The following is a 16738-nucleotide window of genomic DNA, read 5'->3' as shown; positions in this document are numbered from 1 at the left end:
ATTTGAGTCCTGGCTCCTACTTCTGATCCAGCTTCCTGCTAGTGTGAGTTCTGGGAGGCAGCAGGTGATGGCTCAAGACTTTGAGCTCCTTCCAGCCAGGTGGGAGACCCCAACTGAGTTCCAGGCTTCTGGCCTCAGCCTGGCCCAGTTAAGGCTCTTGCAGGCATTTGGAGCAGTGATTAAGCAAGTGGAAGATCCCTCTCTCTCCCTCTTTCTCTTTGTCTCTCTGCCTTTCAAATAAAATGGAAGTAAAGGAGAAATCTATAAAGCTCACAGAAAAATAAAGTCAAGTTTATTTTGGTGCAAACATTTTTGAAATCCACACACACTTTTTCTAAAAATTCATGGAAATGTGCATTATGGAAAGCTATAATGGATTTCAAAATTTCTCTGCACTGAAATAAATGTTTAATTCCATTTATCCACAAACTTTTTGAAGTTCCCTTTTTTGTATAGCTTTGACTTTTGAAAGCAGGGCAATACCTCATATGTTTAAGAACTAAATAAATCAATAAGAGTGGAAACATGGTAAACTAAAATGGAAGCAATGAAATGAATTGTATTTCAAATGAATACCATAACCACACTGGAAGAAAAAAGAAAGAACAAATTCAAGTAATTTAATACAGTATTTCTCTATATCCCTCTAGCTGGAGGCAAGAGATGGGATGGGGAAGAGAAAGAATTGCCAACAAATCCTGGATTTTTTTAAATATTTATTTTATTTATTTGAAAGAATTACAGATAAAGAGGGAGAGCTAGAGAGAGAAATCTTCCATATATTGGTTCTCACCTCCAATGGCTGCATCAGCCCAGGCTGGACCAGGCTGAAGCCAGAAGCCAGGAGCTTCGTCCGGGTCTCCCACATGGGTGCAGGGACCCAAAGACTTGAGCCACTTTCCTCTGTTTTCCCAGACACATTAGCCAGGAGCTGGATCAGAAGTGGAGCAGTCGGCTTCCAATCCAACTTTCTGCTAATGGCCTGGGAAAGCAGCAGAAGACGGCCCAAGTGCTTGAGTCCCTGCACCTGTGTGGGAGACCCAGAAGAAGTTCCTGGCTCTTGGCTCTGGATCGACACAGCTCCGTCCATTGAGGCCATTTGAAGAGTGAACCAGCAGATGGAAGAGATCTCTCAGTCTCTTTCTTTCCCTCTCCCTCTCCCTCTGTAACTCTGCCTCTCTAATAAATCTTAAAAGATAAATTAAAAAATAAAACTTAAAAAAAAAAAGTGGAGCAGTCAGGACTTGAACCAGTACCCATTTGGGTTGCTGAATGGAAGGCAGCAGCTTAAGCCACTGCGCTGCCTCCAAGATTCTTTTTAATATGATTGCTATTTACAGTGGTCTGGGTAACGCCATCCAGAAAGTATTTTAGATGTAATATAGGATTCAGCTAATGTATTGGATGCAGCTGGGAGCCAGACTTCTCACTGAGGAAGAACGAACATACAAATATGGAATGATGGAGGCAAGAAATTATCTTCTGGCAGGGCCGCCACTCTGGCACAGCAGGTTACGCCGCTGCTTGGGACATTGGGTATCCCATGTTGGAGCAGCAGTTCGAGTCCCAGTTGCTCTACTTCCCATCCAGCTTCCTGCTAATGGACCTGAGAAGCAGCAGGTGATGGCTCAAGTACTTAACTTCTTGGCACCCACGTGAGCGACTCAGATAGACTTCCTGACTCTTGGCTTCAGCCTGGCCCAGCCCTGACTATTGTAGCCATTTGGGGAGTGAACTAGAGAATGGATGATCTTTGTGTCTGTCTCTTTATTCCTCTGCCTTTTAAATAAATAAATCAATCTTTAAAGAAAAGAAAAGAATCATGTGAGTAGGTGTCAGTATATGATTTCTAATATATATTTATATATGCATGTTTGTCACCAATACATATATGTACATATATGCAAACATATGGTGTATTACACAATGCATCTATTTCTTTCTTTAAAAAACATTTTAAAAGATTTGTTTACTTATTTGAGAGGCAGAGTTACAGAGAAAAGGGTCTTCCATCTGCTGGTTCACTCCCCAAATGGCAGCAATGGCCAGAGCTCTGACCCAATCCAAAGCCAGGAGCCAGGAGCCTCGTCCAGGTCTCTCACATGGTATAGGGGCCCAAGGACTTGGGCCACCTTCCACTGCTTTCCAGGCCATAAGCTGGATTGGAAGAGGAGCAGCCAGGACACAAACCAGCACCCATATGGGATGCTAGAGTGCCAGCCCCACAATGCATATATTTCTTAGCTTTGTCAGTTGGAAGAGCCAATAAGTGGACACCTCAGAGGTAGGAGGACATCTAATATCCCAGGCTTGATGTCTAACACTGCTCAGAACTGATAGGAAGTGGCACTCCTCAGAGAGATGGTTGTGTCCAGGGCTCATAGAAGATATGAACAGAACACCTGTTATACCACAAAGTAAGGAAGTAATTTGGGTTACATCACAAGTACACAAGACACAGCTTGTAGGGATTCCTCAGAGGTAAATCTAGGGCAATTTTAACACCAATATAATTTAAATAGTAAATTATAATTCACTAAAAAAGCAGGAACATGAGTCCACACCCTGAGTCTATAAATATGAAGTGTTTCAAAATTTGCATGGATTTCAAATTCTTTTGCACCAAACTAAACATCTTTTAATTTCATTTTCCATGAATTTTTAAATTTATTTTATTTATTTGCAAGGCAGAGTAACAGAGAGAGAGGGAGAGGCAGAGAGAGGGAGATCTTCCTTCTGATGGTTCATTCCGCAAATGACTACAAGGGCCCAGGGTTTGGCCAGGCCAAAGCCAGGAGCCTGGATCTCCATCCAGGTCTCCCATCTTCCCCCGCTTTCCCAGGCAGATTAGCAGGGAGCTGGATTCAAAGTGGAGCAGTTCTGATACGAGCTGTTGGTTTCACAGGCGACAGCTTAAGCCACTGCGCCCCTATGCTGGCCCCTTCCCATGAAAATTTTTTTTTTAAGTACCCTTACACATAACTGGAGAGGAGGCAGGTCTCTTGTTCATGGGTGAAAGCTGAGGACAATCTGGAAAACATAGAGCAAGCGCTAGAGTTTGCAACCACCACGGTAAAGATTGGATTAGGCAAGAAACATGGGTGGATCCAAGGGGGGCGATTTAGATAGAAAATGCAGAATTTGCATGGTCTCCCACACTGCGTATTACTTGCAAAGGAGAAATAAAGAACAAGGATTACACGATGACATAGTTAGGGGTGAGGGGCCAGGATATATTTATTTCACTTTAAGATGGTTCCAGGGAGGAAAAATATGCTTTTATAGTGTGCTATTTTCATGTTTGCAAGCTTTTGTAAGTTTGCAATTATTTCCAAATAGCTTAAAAGGGAGGCAGGGGGGCGGGGAAGCCACTCCATGGAAAGTCTCTGAGCGAGCATCTCTTTAGCGAATTCGAGAGGATTGGGGCTGACCGAGCAGTCGCAGCAGCTGATGGAGGGCACCCCCAAGGAGCACACACTCCTGGCCTTGTGCATGCGTCCCAGCCCAGCTGTGGGCCCCTGGCAGCCGTGGAGAACAGGCGCCAGCGCCAGAGAGCACACGTTCAGGCTCTCCCATCTCAGCTTCTCCCATGTGATCCCGACTCGCTGGGGCTTGTACCGTGACCTCGCCCACATCTGAACTTCCCCCACCCCCTAGCATTGGGGAGACCATGGCTTGGCTTCAGTTTCTCTGGCTCAGCGTGCCCTGGCCTGGCCATGACTCCTCGGGCTCCTTATGACTCAAAGTTCTGGCTCCCCGCCCAAGGACCCCACCCTGCCTATACTCGGTCCTCCCAGCCGAGGCCTCACGAAGGGAACAACACGAGTGGTCCAACCCGGAACCTGCCAACGTCCCAAGACCCTCTTCTGTGCCCTGTGAAGGACATTGTGGAGCTTCCGGTTCTGGGAAGCCAGCTCCTGACCTGGGACACTGCAGATGTGTGCCGATCAGGGGATGAGTTTGGGTAGCTGGTGCTTGATCAGGAATGGCCTCCCGAATGCAGAACACGCCCGGCCCAGCCCAATCACAGGCCACTTCCCCAGAGTCAGGCGGCCCTACCCCCTCCCTCGGTCATGGTGTTGGGGAACCACAGGAAGGAACTAGGGAAACAGACTTGCTCTAGCAACCTGACACTTGAAGTTCAAGTTTCCAGCAACACTTGCTTCCCGAGTTCCAGTGCATGATCCCCAGCTCTGGGGCTGACGTCAGTCCTGGGGTCTGCTCCCACTCCCCATTTCTTCTTCCTTGCTGGGTTTGCTCTGGTCCCCTGTTTCAGTTTCTTGTCTGTGACACAGCGATAATGTATGTGAATAGTGTCGAGCAGTGCCTGGAGCTTAGCTGATGCTCAAAAATTAGAGCCACTGAGATGCTGGCACTGTGGCACAGTGGGGTAAGCCACAGCTGGGGATGCCTGCAGCCTGTCCTGGAGGGCTGGTTCGAGTCCCAGCTACTCCACTTCTGATCTAGCACCCTACTAATGTGCCTGGTAAGCAGCAACAGATGGCCCAAGTACTTGGGTTCCTGCCACACTTGTGGAGGAGCCAGATGGAGTTTCCGGCTCTTGCTTTGACCTGGCCTGACCCTGGCTGTTGTGGGCATTTGGGGAGTGAACCAGTAAATGGAAGATTGACCTCTCTCTCTCTCCCTCTCCCTCTCTGTCTTTTCTGATAAATAAACAAATCTTTAAACAGAGAGGAAGGGGGGAGAGAGAGAAATGCAAATCAAAACCACAATGACAAACTAGTTCACACCTCTTAAGATAACTACTATTAAAAACAAACAAAAGTCCAAGGAAATGAAAAATAACAAATGTTGGCAAGGATGTGGAGAAATTAGAACCACATTGTACCTTGCTGGTGGGAATATAAAATGGTGCTGTTGCTGTGGAAAGCAGTTCAGCATTTCCTCAATAAGTTAAATATAGAATTACATTATGACCCAGGGTTCCACTTCTAGATGTGTACTCAAATGAGCTGCATCACGGACTTACACAGATACTTGTACACCAGTGGCCACAGCAGTGTTATCTACAGTAGCCAAAAGGAACAAGCCAGGTGCTCATTAATAGATAAATAGGTAACCACAGTGTGGGCTACAGGTACAACAGAATATTATTCAGTCATAAAAAGGAAAGAAATTCTGATCATGCTACAGTGTGAATGAATCTTAAAAACACTGTGCTTAATGACATAATCCAGACACAAATGGACAAATTCATGAAGACAGAACTAGAACAGAGGTCAGCAGGGGCTGGGGGCGGACGGGGAGTTCCTATTTTACAATATGCAATCTGAGATGACGAAAAAGTTCTGAAAAAGTTGAGCGCACACTGTTGAAGTCTGCATAGTACCTGATGTGATCGAAATGAAAGCTAAAAATGGTTACAATGGTTAATTTTACATTACATACATTTTACCATAATCTTTTTAAATATGTGGATGAGGGCAAAGGGTTTGTGAGCAGTCTGCAGCATCCTTGGGAATTTTTTTTTTAAGATTTATTTATTCATTTATTTGAAAGGCAGAGACACAGAGGTAGAGAGAGAGAGAGAGAGGCCTTCCATCTGCTGGTTCGCTCCCCAAGTGGCCAAAACTGCCGACGCTGGGCTGATCCAAATCCAGGAGCCAGGAGCTTCTACTGGGTCTCTCATGTGGGTGCAGGGGCCCAAGAAATTGGGCCATCTTCCACTGCTTTCCCAGGTCATAAACAGATAGCTGGATCAGAAGTAGAGCAGCTGGGACTTGAACTGGCACCCATATGGGATGCTGGTACTGCAGGCGGTGGCTTTACCTGCTATGCCACAGCACCAGCACCTCTTTGTGAACTCTTTTGAAACTGACTGCTGAGGTCTTCTGGCCAGGACAGGGCCCCACACTGAGAAGAAACAGCTGGAAGTAATATCCAAATTGAACAGAACCAGGACAACACAGACAAAGGAACAAAAAGTCTAAGGCAGGCATCTTAAAGGGCTAGCCAGTAAATAGTAGTGGTTTGCAGGGTATCGGGTCGTGGTATAACTTCTTGATTCTACTCATTGACTCTAAGAGCCATCATAAACAGTATGAAAATAAATGGCCATGGCTGCACTCCAGAAAAACAATAACATCTGCCCCTACTGGTTGGGGCAGATGTTTGGTGCAGGGGCTAAGACACTGCTTGGGACACCTGATTATTGCTAATGGGCACCCTGGGAGGCAACAGGGAGGGCTCAAATTGTAGATTCCCCCTCCCCACCCCGCCACCCATGTGGGAGGCCTGGGTTGAGTTTCAGGCTCCTGGCTGTGGCCTGGCCTAGCCCTGACTCTTGTGGGCATTTGGGGAGTGAACCAGCAGCTGGGAGAGCTCTGTCTTTTAATTAACAAAATGTAAATAAATAAAATCATAGGAGAAATAAGAAAAAAACATGATTTTTGCCAAACCTCTGGTCTAGATAAAAATGTGGGAAGGGAACAGAATCAGCAGCCATCATGGTTTTGAATATTATAAGGAAACAACAACAGAGGAGTTCTGTGAAGTTGGAAAATCATCCTGAACCACACAACTCCTTCTAGAAATTGCAGAAAACTGATCCCACACACAAGAAAAGAAGAAACTTGTTGAGGTCAAATGCCTCAATTAAGTTATTTTTAAAAAGAAAATAAAAAGCAAAATAGTGTCCCTACAAGATGTACTAGGACACCAGAAACACAGGCCTACCAAGAGAGCTCAAACCTGTACCTCAAGTATTGTATTTTCAACTACTTCATTGAGGTATGATTGACATACAAAAGCTGTATGTATTTAATGTAAACAACTTGATGAGTTTCAAGATAAACACATTTGTGAATCCATCACCACAATCTATGCCATTAACCTACTCAGCACTACCCTAAATTTTGTTCCACCCTCTTTAACAGTATTACTTTGGGGGATGAGTATTAACCATGGACTCTGGGCGGAATAGCACCTCTATAGGACTCACTCATCTTTTTTAATCCCCTTAAAGGATTTGTTATGCGGGGCCGGCATTGTGGCATAGAGGGTAAAGCTGCTGCCTGCAGTGCTGGCATCCCATATGGGCGCCAGTTCGAGTCCTGGCTGCTCCACCTCCGTTCCAACTCTCTGCTAAGGCCTGGGAAAGCAGTAGAAGATGGCCCAAGTCCTTGGGCCCCTGCACCCACATGGGAGACCTGGAAGAAACTCCTGGCTCCTGGCTTCTGATTGGTGCTCCGGCCGTAGCAGCCATCTAGAGAGTGAACCAGCGGATGGAAGACTTTCTCTCTTTCTCTTTCTCTGTCTCTGCGTCTCTGTAACACTGCTTTTCAAATAAATAAATAAATAAATAAATCTTAAAAAAAGAAAAAAGGATTTATAATGCACATAGAGGGAGGGGGTACAGTCCTTGAGAGCCGCTCACCTCATGGTGAACCAAGACCTTGCTCAGTTCCTCTGCTGTGCTCTTGGCATGGGTGTGTGTGTGTGTGTCCAGCCTGTTTTTGATTAACTTGAGGGCCTGTTTGTCCTTGGAGACCTTGAGCAGTTCCATGGCCCTGTGAGGTAAAGCCATACACCTCTCAGATCCCGTTCCACTTGAACGAGGTGTCTTGGTGGTGATGCATGCTCTGGGCTTTTGTTGAGACCCAGGGCCATGGGATGGCACAGAGCTGCCACTTTCTGTAGGTGCCACAGTGGAAGGCTGTTCACCTTGTCCAACCAAGCCTTTGTTCCTGTGACTCACACTCCCCATTTTCCACTTCCTCTGCAGCCCCTGCACCTGTCCTTCCACCCTCTGTTTCCTATAAGATTGGCTATTTTCATATTATCCTGTAAGTTATAACCTGTGATTTTAAACCAATTAAAATCATTAAGAAAATAACAGAAGGCATGAAAGTACCATAGTAAATGAAGTGAGACAACTCAGAAGAAGCAAAGAATTAGAAAAAAAGGAGAAAATTAATTAGAAGAAATAGGATGGCAAATAAATATAGTAGATAACGTGTTAGGGGATAGAAATGGACAGGGTTTTTTCTAATTTATTTGAAAGAGTTGCAGAGAGAGGTCGAGACGGAGAGATGTCTTCATCCACTGGTTCACTCCCCAGATGGCCGCGACGGCCGGTGTTGTGACAATCCAACGCCAGGAGCCAGGAGCTTCTTCCAGAAACCTCAGAGACAAAGTGGAGCTCAATTTTAATGACTGCACCTACATTCCTGGTACACTCTGCTCCTCTACCTTTCCATACTTAGATTTCTATTTTTTTTTTACTGTGGTAAAATACATATAACATAAAATTTACCATTTTAGCCATTTTAGGCGTCTAGTTGCATGGCATCAAGTACTGTTGTACAACCATCACCACCTTCATCTCCAAAGCTTATGCATCTTTCCAAACACCAATTCTGCACCCATTAAAGGACTACTCCCATTTCCCCCTCCTCCCAACCCCTGGCACCCACCATTCTACTGTCTTTATGAATGTGACCATTCTAGCACAATCATACAAAATCTGTTTTTTTGTGTGTGTCTGGCATACTTCACTTATCATCACTCCAAATTTCAATCGTGTTGTAGCACCTGTAAAACTTTCATTTTTTAAGGCAGAGAATATTACATTAAGATGTATTTACTTGAGATGCAGAGCAAGTGAGTGAGTGAGAGAGAGAGAAATTTTCCTATCCACTGGTTCACTCCAAAACTCCCCAAATGATTGCAACATCCAGGTCTGGGACAGGTTGAAATCATTAGCCAAAAAAAAAAAAAAAAAAAAAAAAGAAGAAGAAGAAGAAAGAAAGAAAGAAAGAAATCAGTAGCCAAGAATTTCTTCCTGGTCTCCCACATGGAGCAGCGGCGCAAACGCTTGGACCATCCTCTGCCACTTTTCCAAGAAAGCTGGATTGGAAGTGGAGCAGAACTCCAATATGGGACGCCAACATCACAAGTGGTGTCTTAGCCCACTGTGTCACAACACTGGCCCCTGTACTATATTCATCCACGTATCTTGGTGAAACAGTTATTATCTTTTGGCTGTTGCAAATAATGCTGCTGTAACAGGAGCATATATATTTAAACTGCTTTCAGTTGCTCTAGGTATATACCAAAAAGTGGAATTATTGTATCATATGGTAATTATATGCCTGTTTTTAGGAATAACCATATTGTTTTCTGCAGTGGTTACTACATTTCCACTAGAAATGTACAAGGGTTGCAATTTCTTCATATCCTCATCAACACTTGTTAACTTTCTGAAAAATCATAGTCATTGTCATGTAATTTGTGGTTTTGAAGTGCAGTATTTTAATGACTAGTACTATTCAGTATCTCTTTGTGAGCCCTTGAGCTATTTATGTATCTTTGGAGAAATGTATATTCAAGCTCTTTGCCCATTTTTGAATTGCATTTTTTTTCTGTTGAGTTATAAGAGTTTTGTAGACATTCTGGACATTATCCCCTTTCCAGATAAATGATTTGCAAATACTTTATTCCATTCCATTGTCTTTACAGTCTTATGACAGTGGCTTCTGATGCACATACATTTTTAATTTTGATGATGTTCAAATGGCCTGTTTTTGTTGCCTATGCCTTTGGTGTCAAACTCAAGAAATCACTGCCAAATTCAATATCTTTCCTCCTATGTTTCCTTCTAAGTGTTTTGTAGCTTTAGCTCTTATATTTAAGTCTTTGGTCCATTTTGAGTTATTTTTGCAAATAATGTAAGGTAAATGGTCAACCTCATTCTTTTGCTTGTGGATATCCAGTTTCTCCAGCATCACTATTGAAGATAGTCTTTCACCATTCAATGGTCTTGGCCCATTTGTCAAAAATCATTCATTTATAAATAGGAAGGCTTATTTCTGGGCTACCTATTCTATTAGTTCATGTTTTTTTTTTTTTTTTTTTAAGATTTTGTTTATTTATTTGAGAGGCAGAGTTACAGACAGAGGAGACAAAAAGAGAGAGAGAAAGAGAGAAAGAGAGAAAGAGAGAAAGAGAGAGAGAGAGAGAGAGAGAAAGGTCTTCCATCTGCTGGCTCACTCCCCAAATGGCTGCAATGGCCAGAGCTGCACTGATCTGAAGCCAGGAGCCAGGAACTTCTTCTGGGTCTCCCATGTGGCCCCCAAGCACTTGGGCCATCTTCTACGCTTTCCCAGGCCATAGCAGGGAGCTAGATTGGAAGTGGAGCAGTTGAACTGGACTTGAACTGGTGCCCATATGGAATGCTTGCATTGCAGGCAAGGGCTTAACCCACTATGTCACAATGCTGACCCCAAGATTCCTTAGAACAGATTTTTCTATTTCTGCAAATATCATTAGAATTTTGTTAGAGACTCTTAAATATCATCATTTTGTGCAGTATTGACATCATGATGTTAAGTCTTCCAATCCATGAACATGGGAGGTATTTCCATTTAATTGTGTACCTTTAATTTCTTCCAGTAACATTTTCTAGTATTTAGTGCATAAGTTTTACATCTCCTTGCAATTGTAAATGGAAGTTTTTTTAAATTTTCAGATTGTTAAGGTATGCAAATGCAATTGGTTTTCGTGTGCTGATTTTGTATCCTGACACCCTACCACCTTGCTGAATTCATTTATTAGTTCTAACAGTGTGTGTATGTAATCTTCAGGGTCTTCTGCATAGAAGATTATGTCATCTGTGGATGGAGCTCATTTTATTTCTTCCTTTTCATTGTGGATGTCTTTACTTCTTATAGCCTCAAAACTCGGCCTAAGGACTTCAATTCTTCATATCTGAGTTGGATAAAAGTGACAAAAGAAGTCATTCTTGTCTTGTTCATGATCTTATGGAAAAAGCCTTTTCAGTCTTCAACACTGAGTATGACATTTTCTCTTCCCATACAGTCTTTATGTTTATGATGTTTTCCTTCTCTTAGTTGATTTTTAAAAGGTGTTGATTTGTGTTGTATGCTTTTTCTGCATCAATGGTGATGACTACATGGGTGTTTTTCACCTTTCTGTTAATGTTGTGTGTTACAGTCATTGGGTTTTATTTGTAAAGTCATCGTTGTATTCCAGGAATCTCACTTAGTCATGGTGCATAACCATTCTAACATGGTGGTATATTTTGTCTAGGATTTACTTCAATATTCATAATGGATATTTTAATTGTCTTTTAGTCTTTGTCTGGATTTGCTATCAGAGTAATACTGGCCTCAAAGAATGAGTTAGGAAATATTTCCTCTCTTCAATACTTTGGAAGAGCTTGAAAAGGAGTGATATTAATTCTTCTTTAAAGGTTCAGTAGAATTCCCCAGTGAGCTCATCTAATCTTAGGCTTTCCTTTGTTGGGAATGATTTGGTTATCAATTCAATGTTTCCATAGTCATGGTCTTTTCAGATTTTCTATTTCTTTAGAATTTATCTTGGTAGGTTGTAAAGTTGTAAATTTGAAGAAATTTGTTCATCTTTAATATCCAATTAGTTGGTATACAATTATTCATGTTACACTTTTAATAACCTTTTAAGATTTTATTTATTTGAAAGCCAAAGTGACAAAGAAAGAGGGACACACACACACACAAATCCTCTATCTGCTGGTTTACTCCCCAAATGGCTGCAACAGCCAAGGCTGGGCCAGGCAGAAGCCAGGAGCCCGGGAAATCTATCCTGCTCTCCAACGTGAGTGGCAGGGAGCCAAGCATTTGGGCCATCTTCCCTGCATCAGCAGAGAGCAGGATTGGAAGAGCATCAGGGATCCAACTTAGTACCCCTATATGAGATGCTGGCACTCCAAGCTATTGCTTTAACCCACTGTATCACAATGCTGGTCCCTACAGGATTCCTTTAACATTTTTTAATTTTCATTTTATTTGATAGACGAGAGGGACTTTCCATGTATTGGTTCACCCCTCAAATGCCCACAACAGCCAGTGTGGGGCCAGTCTAAAGCTAGGAGACTAGAACTCAATCCAGGTCTCCCATGTTTGTGGCAGGGATCCATGGGCATCCCAAGTGGCAAATGCAACTGCTGTGCTAACCATCTACCCTATATACTATAATTTCTATTTTATTTATTTATTAATTTTTTGGTAGGCAGAGTTAAGACAGTGAGAGAGAGACAGAGAAAGGTCTTCCTTTTTTTGTTGGTTCACCTCCCAAGTGGCCGCTACGGCCAGCACGTTGAGGCTGGCGCACTGTGCCGATCCAAAGCCAGGAGCCAGGTGCTTCCTCCTGGTCTCCCATGCGGGTGCAGGGCCCAAGGACCTGGGCCTTCCTCCACTGCTTTCCCGGGCCACAGCAGAGAGCTAGACTGGAAGAGGAGCAACCAGGACAGAATCCAGCGCCCCAACCGGGACTAGAACCTGGGGTACTGGTGCTGCCAGCTATAATTTCTGTAAAATTAATAATTAATACTTTTAGCAAACGGAGGTTTTTCTTTTTCCTCAATGTAGCTAAGGTTGGTCTTTTTGAAGAACTAAATTTTGGTTTGTTGCTTGTTTGACTTTTTAATTTATTTTTTAAAGATTTATTTCATTTACTTGAAAGGCAGTTACAGGGAGGAAGAGGAAAAGAGAGAGAGAGAGAGAGCAAGAAAAAAGTCTTCAATCCACTGGTTCACTCCCCAAATGGCAGCAACAGCCAGGGCTGGGTCAGGCCAAAGCCAGGAGCCAGGAGCTTCTTCCAGGTCTCTCACATGGGTGCAAGGGTCCAAGCACTTGAGCCATTCTCCAATGCTTCCCCAAGAGCATTAGTAGGAAGCTGGATTGGAAGTGGAGCAGCCTATATGGGAAGCTGGCACTGTAGGTGACAGCTTAACCCTCAATACCACAATGCTGGCCCTAACTAATTTTTTATTTATCTAATCTTTAAAAAATAAAGAAATCTATTATTTATATATTTCTGTTAGTTTTGAGTTTAGTTTGTTCTCTACTTTTCTTTTTTAAAGATTTTTATTTATTTATTTATATGAGAGGTAGAGTTAGACAGTGAGAGGGAGAGACAGAGAGAAAGGTCTTCCATCTACTGGTTCACTCCCCAGGTGGCTGCAATGGCCAGAGCTGCGTTGATCCGAAGCCAGGAGCCAGGAGCCTCTTTCTGGTCTCCCATGTGGGTGCAGGGGCCCAAGGACTTGGGCCATCTTCTACTGATTTCCCAGGCCACAGCAGAGAGCTGGATGGGAAGAGGAGCAGCCGGGACTAGAACTGACGACCATATGGGATGCTGGCGCCGCAGGTAGAGGATTAACGTACTGCGCCACAGAGCAAGCCCCTCAATTTCTTTAAGTTCTAAAGTTAGGTTAATAATTTGAGATTTTTTTCCTTTTTAAATTTCATTTACTTGTTATTTATCTGAAAGGCAGAAAGAGAGACAGACGTAGATAGATCACTCATCCGTTGGTTCATTCCCCAAATGCCTGCAATAGTCACAGCTGGGCTAGGCAGAATTAAGGAGCCTGGAATTCAATTCAGATCTCCCACATGGGTTACCAGGACCGTTACTTGAGCCATCATCTGCTACCTCCTAGGGTGAGCATTAGTAGGAAACTGGAATTAGAAAAGCCAAGACTCAAACTGGGCTGCTCTACTTCCCATCTAGCTCCTTGCTAATAAGCCAGGAAAAGCAGCTGAAGATGGCCCAAGTGCTAGGGCCTCTACCAGTCACAGGGGAGACCTGGAGGGAGTTCAGGGCTCCTGCTTTTGGCCTGGGTCAGGCCCAGCTATTGTGGCCATTTCTGGGAGTGAACCGGTAGATGGAAGGTCCCTTTTTATATTTCCCTCTCTGTGTTACTTTGTATTTCAAATAAATAAACCTAAAGAGAGAGGAGAGAGGGAAAGAGAGAGAGAAGGAGAGGGAGAGGGAGGGGGAGAGGCAGAGGGAGGGGGAGAGGGAGAGGGAGAAGGGGAGAGAGAGATGTTACAGAATAGCAAAGGATCTACGGAACTGAGAGTCCAGAAAGAGACCCACACAAAGAAAAATGATCTTTGACAATGCAGGAAAAACAATGGAACGAAAAAAAGAGTCTTTTCAACAAAGGAGTAGATATCCATGTGCAAAAAAATTACACATAAGCCTTCCGCCTTTCACAGAAATTAATTCAAAATGGACCAAACATAAATATAAAACTACATAGCCCCTTCAAGACCTAAATACAGAACTGCAGAACTCCTAAAACAAAACACTACATGATTTGGGCTTTAATGATGACTTTTTAGGTACATTAAAAGCATGATAATCCATGGAAGAAAAAAATGAGTAAACTGGTCTTCATTAAAGTTAAAACCTCTGCTCTGCAAAGAGTATGAGAATGAAAAAACAAGCCACAGACTGGGAGAAAATATTTGCAAAATATATTCTCTGGTAAAGGACCTATGTCAAAAATACACAAAGAATTCTTTTTAAAATTTATTTGAAAGAGACAGAAATGTCCCATTTACTGGCTCACTCACCAAACGCCCTCAACAGCCAAGGCTAGGCCAAGCTGAAGCCACGAGGCCAGAACTCAATCTGGGTCTCCCAACTATTTGAGCCATCACTATTGCTTTCCAGGCTGTAAATTAGCAAGAAATGGAATCACGAGTAGAGCTAGGATCCGAATGCAGGTATTTCAATATGGGATGTGGAAGTTCCAAGAAGTATCTCAACCACTATGCCAAATACCTATTCCCCAAAGAACTCTTAAAACTCAAATAGGGACTGGTGCTGAGGCATAGTGAGTAAAGCCGCCACCTGCAGTGCCAGCATCTCATATGGGCACTGGTTCAAGTTCCGACTGCTCCACTTCTGATCCAGCTCTCTGCTACGGCCTGGGAAAGCAGTAGATGGCCCAAGTGCTTGTGTCCCTGAACCCACACGGAGGACCCAGAGGAAGCTCCTGGCTCCTGGCTCTGGATCAGCCCAATTCCAGCCATTGTGGCCATTTGGGGAGTGAACCAGCAGATGGAAGACCTTTCTCTGTCTCTCCCTCTCTCTGTAACTCTACCTCTCAAATAAATAAACTCAGAAATAAAAGATTAACCTAGGGCCTTGTGTTGTGGCCCAGTAGGGTAAGCTGCCATTTGTGATGCCAGAATCCCATATTCAGAACCTTGTACGAGTCCTGGCTACTCCGCTTATGATCCAGCTCCCTGCTAATGTGCTTGTGTAGGCAACAGATGTCCCAAGTGCTTGGGTCTCTGCAACTCATGTGGGAAATCCGGATGGAGTTCCAGGCTTCTAGCTTCAGCCTGGCCTAGTTTTGGCTGTCATGGGCATTTAGGGAATTAGTCAGCAGATGGGAGATCTCTGTCTCTGGCTTCAAGGTAAAGTAGAAAAAGCAAAAACAAAGGAGATACCATAGATACCTATTAAAGTAGTGGCTACATCTGAACACTGACACACAGCATTGGCTCTGACTTGTGGGCCTTCAAATTATACCACTGGCTTTCCTGGGCCTCCTGCTGGCAGAAAGCACTGTGGGACTTCTTGGCCTCTATAGTCTGATGAGACATCCCTTGTAACAGATCTCTTGCTAGAGACATATGGAACCTTGGACTAAAACAAGGTATTTCAAAAGGTTTGCGGAAAATGGAATTAAAAGATACATTTATTTTGGTGCAAAAATTTTCTGAAATTTACATATAGCTTTTTCATAATCCACATTTTCCAGGAAACTGTTGAAGACCATTTGTATGTACACTCACCTCTCAATGGCTATGGGCTCTTGAGCTGCATGGTTACCCAGTGGTTGGTTAGCAAAATGGTACCCGCTATTATGAAATTTTTTAAAGATTTATTTATTTGAAAAGCAGAGTTAGAAAAAGCGAGAGACAGAAAGATCTTCCATTCGCTGGTTCACTCTCCAAATGGCCGCAATGGTTGGAGCTGGGCCAAACCGAAGCCAGGAAGCAGGACCTTCTTCCTCTTCTTCCATGTGGGTGCAGGGGCCCAATGACTGGTTTCCCAGGACATTAGCAGGGAAATGGATCAGAAGTGGAGCAGCTGGGACTCGAACCAGTGGCCCTATGGCACGCCAGCGCTGCTGGCAGTAGTTTCACCCATCAGGCCAGAGCGCTGACCTCGGTACCGATTATTTAATGAGTGAGCCCTGAGTAAACAGCAGCTCTCTGGAGTGGCAGTGGGTTATAGTACAATTCTAAGCAAAAGCAGAAAGGGAAAGTTTTGGGTTAACATCAATCTGGGTGTCTATTTAATTTCTCAACAGTTCGACACTAATTTTCTGACAGAAAACTAGAAAATTTCTCCAGGGGCAGACCTTTGGTGAAGCAGTTAAGATGTCAGTTAAGATGCCCTCATCTCGGGGCCAGCGCTGTGGTGTAGTGGGCTAAGCCTCTGCCTGCAGCGCCAGAATCCCGTATCAGTGCCAGTTTGAGTCCAGGCTGCTCCTCCTCTGATCCAGCTCTCTGCTATGGCCTAGGAAAGCAGTGGAAGATGGCCCAAGTCCTCAGGCCCCTTTACCCATGTGGGAAACTCAGAAGAAGCTCCTGGTTTGTGGTTTTGGATCGGCTCAGCTCTGGCCATTGCGGCCATCAGGGGAGTGAATCAGCAGACAGAAGACCTTTGTTTCTGTCTCTCCCTCTCTCTGACTGTAACTCTACCTCTCAAATAAATGAAATAAAATCTTTAAAAAAAAAAGATGCCCTCATCTCATATCTCCATTGGCAGGGAGCTAGACTGGAAGTGGAGCAGCTGGGACTCAAACTGGCACCCATATAGGATATCAGCACAGCAGGCTGGGGTTTTAACCCACTATGCCACAGCACTGGCCCCTAATTTAATTATTTTGAAAGGCAGAGTTACATAA

This window comes from Oryctolagus cuniculus, chromosome 19, assembly GCF_051225735.1.
Source record: "Oryctolagus cuniculus isolate XC-2025 breed Fujian yellow rabbit chromosome 19, ASM5122573v1, whole genome shotgun sequence".
NCBI classification, from domain to species: domain Eukaryota; kingdom Metazoa; phylum Chordata; class Mammalia; order Lagomorpha; family Leporidae; genus Oryctolagus; species Oryctolagus cuniculus.
This window is presented reverse-complemented; position numbering follows the sequence as displayed.